We start from the raw sequence: 7,617 nt of genomic DNA, 5'->3' as shown, positions 1-7,617 counted from the left end.
CATTTATCATTGATAATACAATGACATTGCATAAATTTTTTATTAAGTCACTGTCACTATAGCTTTTAGTTAAATATGCATATATTACATTATAATAATATATTATCTATATCGAACTTAAATAATCAGTAAAGCAATAATGTCATTCAAAAACTAATCATTTTTACATAAATTAAAGGCACTTGATGAAAAATAACATCGTCAACAACGTATAACCCGATTAAGCAATGTTGGTATAAACATAGACGCTACATTTTATAAAAATAAACATGATATTGTATATATACACGATTTATTTATGTCATCTTCTTCTTCTTTTTTTGCATTACAACTCTAAGTGAGTCTGGTATATAATATCTGGTCCATTATTGATGTTCCGGGTCGGAAGCTACACTGGTTATCACCTATTGTTTCTTCGGCATAAGGAATTAATTTTCTTCGTAGAATAATTGACACCTTTGTTTGTAGGTTGCATAAATTGATGATATTCCTCTGTAGTTTTAACATACAGGTTTATCTTCTTTTTTGTGAACGTTTGCTGAGTGTCTTTCACGCCATTCTATCGGCATTTTTTCTCTTTGTCATATTTTTTTATAAGGTGATGTAATTGTACCTACATAAACTTGTTCTCCCCCTTTCCTAATCAGTATCGCATGGACACTATCTGGGCCCGGAGCTTTGTTATTTCCTAGCAAATACGCTGTCTTTACTTCCTCAAGCGCTGGTAACGCTATTTTGGGTTCTGCTGAATGATACTGTTTTTGTTCGTATGTTCGTTTCTGTTGTAGTTTTATTGTAATGTTCTATATTTTCGTCTGGTCGTATTAGTAGCTCCATCCTTTTGTTGGTTTTTATACATACCTAATATTAGGCCACATAATGATCGCTACCTGTATGTGTTAAGTTGAGATATTTCACGTCGATTAATTTCCTTTTTTTTACAAGAAATTGCATATTTTTGCACTTTTTAAATATATATATATATATATATATATATATATATATATATATATATATATATATATATATATATATATATATATATATAAGTCGAGAAAAGGAGTTCGACCGTTAATCCAATATAAAGTGGTGGATTTTTCGGTCAAAAGGTTAAGAAAAAAGACAAAGAAGTTGGCTACTTCATCTATTTATTTGAAGAAATTTCGCTCTCTAATCAGATAATGCCGTTATTGTTTTATATATATATATATATATATATATATATATATATATATATATATATATATATATATATATATATATATATATATATATTGTTATGATGTGTTTTTTTGTTTGAATGATGAGCAATGAGTATTTTTAATAATATATAGGGTTTTTATCGCGGTTCTCAAAGAATTAGTTTGTAAGTACTTTTTTAAATTATCTTTATTATAACTATTATGAAACACACATATATATCTAACCTAGCCAATGTAAATTTAAAATAAACTATCTTTAAATTGATATTCTTATAAAACTAATTAAATTCTATAGACAATGTAAAATTTAAACAAACTATCTTCAAAATTGAAATTGTTATGACACTAACTAAATTATATTAACAAAATTTTGTACCTTTCTTTCACTGAATGCCTAAATGAACTGTTTTCCACTATATAGATTCTAATCACCACTGAATGTCTTCGTACTTCAGTTATCCTTGTTTTTTGTGAAATTACTTTTTCCAATTATCAGCTTCTACCAATTTAAGATATAGTTTTCTTCACCAGCATTTATACACCACCAACCAAACCAGCAAACACCATTTATATTTATTCTTCTTTTCAATATACCAATATCCAATTATTATAAGTTGATTTATACTAATCTCCAATCATAATATAATTTTAATTCCTTCCAATGTCCATCCAATATTCTTCTAATATACTTTTATAATCTTCAATAATTATTTGTGTATAATTATAAATGTGCATTAAATATATGCATAATTTTTAATCTTCATTTAACTCACTATATTAAACAATTGGACTATCTCCAACTAACTTTCATATTTCTTATTAAACTGCTTGACTGACTTACTAAAACTGTGAACAATTGACTTCACGAACTAATCTACTAACTTTCATAATAAACTGCTTGACTTCTGACTAAAAACTCCATCTTGAATCCAAATCACGGGTATTTATATCTTTTTGGATATTCTAGAACCATCTGGTAAGAAACCATCTTCCAATTTGTTCCATTACTTCTATATAGATGTTCTTGAAAAAATATCTGTTCCATCCACCGACATAATCATTATTCCAGAATGTTCGACCGTAAACAATGGTCACACTCTGCACTCTGGAGAATTCGTTAATGTTCCATTGATAATTTTGTTGACATTTAGGCTTTTCAGATCAGAATAAACATTCAAATTAGTAACTAACACTCTAATTTAATAAAATACACAATTCAAACAATATATTATTATAACCCCACTTTATATTCCTTATTATTTCCTAAAATGTCACTTAGAGACAGAGTTTGTATAGTTGGTTGCCTAGTCACATGGCTCACTTAAATGTATCTACCACATTATAATTACTAAAATACAACTTTTTACAATTATTATTATATGCTAATTTCTTAAAATGCCCTCACATAAATATATTTTTATAAATTTTTCTAGTATATAACTTATTTAAAATAATCAAATACTTTTTTATATCTAATATTATGTAGTATATAACTTATAAATTATTTTCTATAAACCCCAATCGTCACAATATATATATATATATATATATATATATATATATATATATATATATATATATATATATATATATATATATATGTATATATATATACATATATATATATATATATATATATATATATGTATATATATATGTATATATATATATACATATATATATATATATATATATATATATATATATATATATATATATATATGTCGACCTTTTCTCGAATTTGTTTCTTCAAATTTCCCGAAAATAAAACCTGTTCCCTTGAATCATTTTTAGTATACAGTGTGTCCGTAAAGTATGGAATAAATTCGATATTTCCTAAATGAAAAGCCTTTTTAAAAAAATCTAAAACACTTAAAAAAAGTATAATACTCAGGTCTAATGGATATAATTTGAAAGATATGCCCTTAGAAAATAAATTATTTATTATCAATTGCAAAAAAAGTAGTCTGCTTCTAGTTTTTGGTAAACTGTAGTTATTTTTAGTAACGTTCAATAACAATTAAAGTAGTACAATAATTTAATTAATTCGTGAATGTTCTGTATTATTCCCTAGAATTAGTTTTAAGTAGAAATGAATTTAACTGTAAAGCAAAGAATTGAAATACTCATGATGATTGGGTATGGAGACAAATAGCGAACTCAGATGAAAGTGTGTCATTTATATAATGATAAATATCCAGAAATACCCATCATGTAGTCAACAATAAGTAAGATTGAAAAGAAATTTAGAGAAACTGGTACGGTTGAAAATGCACGCAAATCAGGTCGTCCCTCTGTAAATTATGTTACAACATTAGAATCATTTTTAGTATACAGTGTGTCCGTAAAGTATGGAATAAATTCGATATTTCCTAAATGAAAAGCCTTTTTAAAAAAATCTAAAACACGTAAAAAAAGTAAAATACTCGGGTCTAAAGGATATAATTTGAAAGATGTGCGCTCAGAAAATAAATGATTTATTATCAATTGCAAAAAAGTAGCCTGCTTCTAGTTTTTGGTAAACTGTAGTTATTTTTAGTAACGTTCAATAACAATTAAGTAGTACAATAATTTAATTAATTCGTGAATGTTCTGTATTATTCCCTGGAATTAGTTTTAAGTAGAAATGAATTTAACTGTAAAGCAAAGAATTGAAATACTCATGATGATTGGGTATGGAGACAAATCGCGAACTCAGATAAAAGTGTGTAATTTATATAATGATAAATATTTAGAAATGCCCATCATGTAGTCAACAATAAGTAAGATTAAAAAGAAATTTAGAGAAACTGGTACGGTTGAAAATGCACGCAAATCAGGTCGTCCCTCTGTAAATTATGTTACAACATTAGATGTTTTACTTTCTTTTGAAGAAGATGAGCACACTTCTGTTCGTAAGGTTAGTAGTGATCTCGATGTTTGCAAAACAACGGTACACGAAGTACGTAAAAGTAAGTAAAGTATGTAAAACGGACAGTTGTACAGGAATTAAACAAGGATTATCCAATAAAAAAATACAATTTTGCGAAATAATGATGGATAACAGCTACCGAAACCCTCTCTTGGTTCAAAATATTATTTTTTCTGATGAGGCTACGTTCAAATTAAATGGCGAGGTCAACCGTCAGAATTGTAGATACTGGGCAAAAGAAAACTCCAACAGGATGGGGGAACATCATACACAATACCCGCAAAAGGTAATCGTATGGGCTGGCATTGTAAGAAATAAAATCATTGGACCTTACTATTTCGAAGGTAATTTAAACGGGCTAGCATACCTTCAGTTTTTAAGTGAGTATCTCGTACCTACTTTAGTTAATTTATTCCCCAGTACAATTAATCTTGGAGGTTTTGATAAAAGTTTATGGTTTCAACATTATGGTGCGCCTCCGCATTATGCTTTAGATGTTCGAAGGTACCTAAACAAAAATTTTCCGAACAGGTAGATTGAAAGACGTGGACATATTGAATGGCCAGCGAGGTCGTAAGATCTGAATCCTTTGGATTATTTTATGTGGGGTCATTTAAAGAATGTTGTTTATAAAACGAAACCTGCAAATATTGGAGACTTAAAAACAAGAATTCGTAAAGAAATAAACAATATTTCTCAAGAGAGCATAAACAAAGTTCTACAAGAATTTGTACAACGTTTGTGTTACAGTCAAATACAACGAGGGCTACAATTTGAATATTTAAGATTAAGTCATGTATTAATTACTGGATTAGTTTCAAGCTATTTATTTTAATTTATTTATAATTTATTAATATTATAAATCTATAAAAATTAATTTTCTAAGCGCATATCTTTCAAATTATATCCGTTAGACCCCTAGTATTATACTTTTTTGGAATCAGCTCATTTTTATCGATCTAAAATAGTCCTAAAATACAGGGTATTACATTTAAAAAAAGAGCCGATGACGTCATCACTGTAATGTGTATCACCTTGTATAATGAAATTTTATTGTAAAGGCTTTTCATTTAGGAAATATCGAATTTCTTCCATACTTTACGGACACACTGTATATAAATAGTAGCATACCTACTATTTTAATAAAAGGTTGTATGTAAACTAGTAAACAACTAGCAACCCTAATATCCAAATAAATTGAAACACACATAAATGCTTTAAGTGGGACAGGTTTTCCAAAATCCAAAAGAGGAGAAAGTGTGGGTGAAGCTTTTAGGAGTAAGCAGCTGTATGAATCCTGTGGGGGAGGAAGCCCCCACAGGAAGAAGGCCCTTAGGACATCCACGAATGCGATGGAGAGACAATATATAGTCAGATCTAAGAACAATGAGGCTACCCACTAGCCCAACTATTATGGACGACCGTTCAAGATGGAAGCAAGTTGTGCAGTCAGTCAAAACCCACCCCGGGTTGGAGTGCTACGAGAAGAAGAAGAAGCTGTATTAATCTCCAAAAAGCTTTGGCCACCTAAAACCTAAAAAATGATATCCATAATCGAAAATTCTTCCAAAATAATGTCTTTGCTCGTATTCCATTTATTTCGCTTAGATTTGTACAATGATTGGACTCTATATAGTTAGGCGAAAACGAAAAGCGTTACAACAGTAAAGGGATGCGATAACTTTAGTTATCGAGCCAAAAACAGAAAATTTAAGTCAAAATAAACCCCGGAGTACGAGCTCTAATTATATTAAAGTAGACTGAATAACGAGATGTCAAAAGTGTTGCACTCTAGAATGCAGAAACATGGGTATATATAGAATATGACAAAAAAAGATTGACAGAGTAAGAAACAAACGATGAGAAAAAGTTAGGAACAAACTATTAAAAGAAATTATTGAAGTCAAAAAGAGAATCGCGAAAGATGTTGAGAAACAATTAAGATGATATGGACAAGTAGTCCGAATAAATGAATTTCAATTTCTGAAAGGAGTGTGGGATTTAAACCAGTCAAAAAAGAAAGCGTAGAAAACTCAAAATAAGCTGGGAACCTAACATCAAAACGGCGGAAGAAACTCTCTATCTAAGCACTTCGAGACGTGCTTAAAACCGTTTGATATAATATATTAAGCTGAATATAATAAAAATTTAATGGAAGGTAACATATTTCCAACTTTTCACTAGAAATTATTAATTTATATTTCTATCTTTCTCCAATGGCGCTACAGCCCAAAACGAGCCTTGACCTCCTCCAAACATGCCTTTAACCATGCCGGTCCCGCGTCGATCTTCTGCAGGTTCTCACGTTTAGCAAACTTTGCGGGTCCGCTGCCACTTCTTCGTCCTCACACCTTAAGCGTGGCCTTCATTTTTGTCTTTTGCCCTACATTTTACTATCTAGGGCGGTTTTTGGTAACCTTTCGGTCTCCACTCTCACTACATGACCAGTCCATCGAAATCTCTGAAGTTTAAACAAATTCTGAGATCGGTGCTTCTTTGAACAGTTGGTAGAGTTTATAGCTGTACCTGGTTCTCTATACTCCGTTTTCGTTAATAGGTCCAAATATCTTCTTTAGGACCTTTCGTTCGAAGACTTCCAGCTTTCGTTTCGTGTCTTCTGTCATCACCCATGTCTCGCATCCATAACATACTATTTGTCTGATAATAGTCTTGTAGAACCTGATTTTCAATCTCCAGTGTGTGTTTTTGGAGCGAAACACATGGGAGAGTGAAAAGTAAGCTTTGTTTTCCTTTACTATTCTTCTTCTTTATATTTATCTATGGAATATATGTTAAGTCCGATTTTATTACTTAACAATTTACAAAAAATCAATGATAATATATTTAAAAAATGGTACAGTAGTTTTACAGAGGCAGTATAGAAACTTCGCTTCAATATAGCTAAATTATATAATGTTTATGTATATGTCGTAGCTAAGATGGTTAAATTAGCCAATCGATAGAACAGCTAGCCCTTTGATTGAACAACATCATTTAATCACATGTTTGAATGTCGATTAGTCGACTGGCTGTTGACCACGAAGATAACGTTTAACAGGTTAGCTAGATGACGATCAGTCGTGTAATCAAAAAGCTAATTAAAATAGTCATCTAGTTGCAAGGCTAGCCTTTAATTTGATTGAATAACGCGTTATGATGTCTTACTTATAAAATGATGTTATATTCTATAAATTTAATTTCTTAAATCCACAATTTTTCCTTTGATATTTTTGGTGTCCCACGATCCACTTTCAGTACACTTATTAGGACACTACTGCCAATAAAATGAGGTGTCAGTTTTTTTGTTCTCAACCGTTTTTTCAGCTGCGCGTTTTAAACTTTTGGGCCCTCATTTCTCTAAAATAGTATGTTTTCTTCCGTTTTGCATCTAAAACATATTACTGTGGAACCAAAACCTTCCTCTCCTACTACAGGCAATCCACATGTGAGATGAACAGGATTATTGCAAGACTTACAGCTATGGGCGCTAGTGGTAGGATTCTG

This window comes from Diabrotica undecimpunctata, chromosome 8, assembly GCF_040954645.1.
Source record: "Diabrotica undecimpunctata isolate CICGRU chromosome 8, icDiaUnde3, whole genome shotgun sequence".
In the NCBI taxonomy this organism is placed as follows: domain Eukaryota; kingdom Metazoa; phylum Arthropoda; class Insecta; order Coleoptera; family Chrysomelidae; genus Diabrotica; species Diabrotica undecimpunctata.
This window is presented reverse-complemented; position numbering follows the sequence as displayed.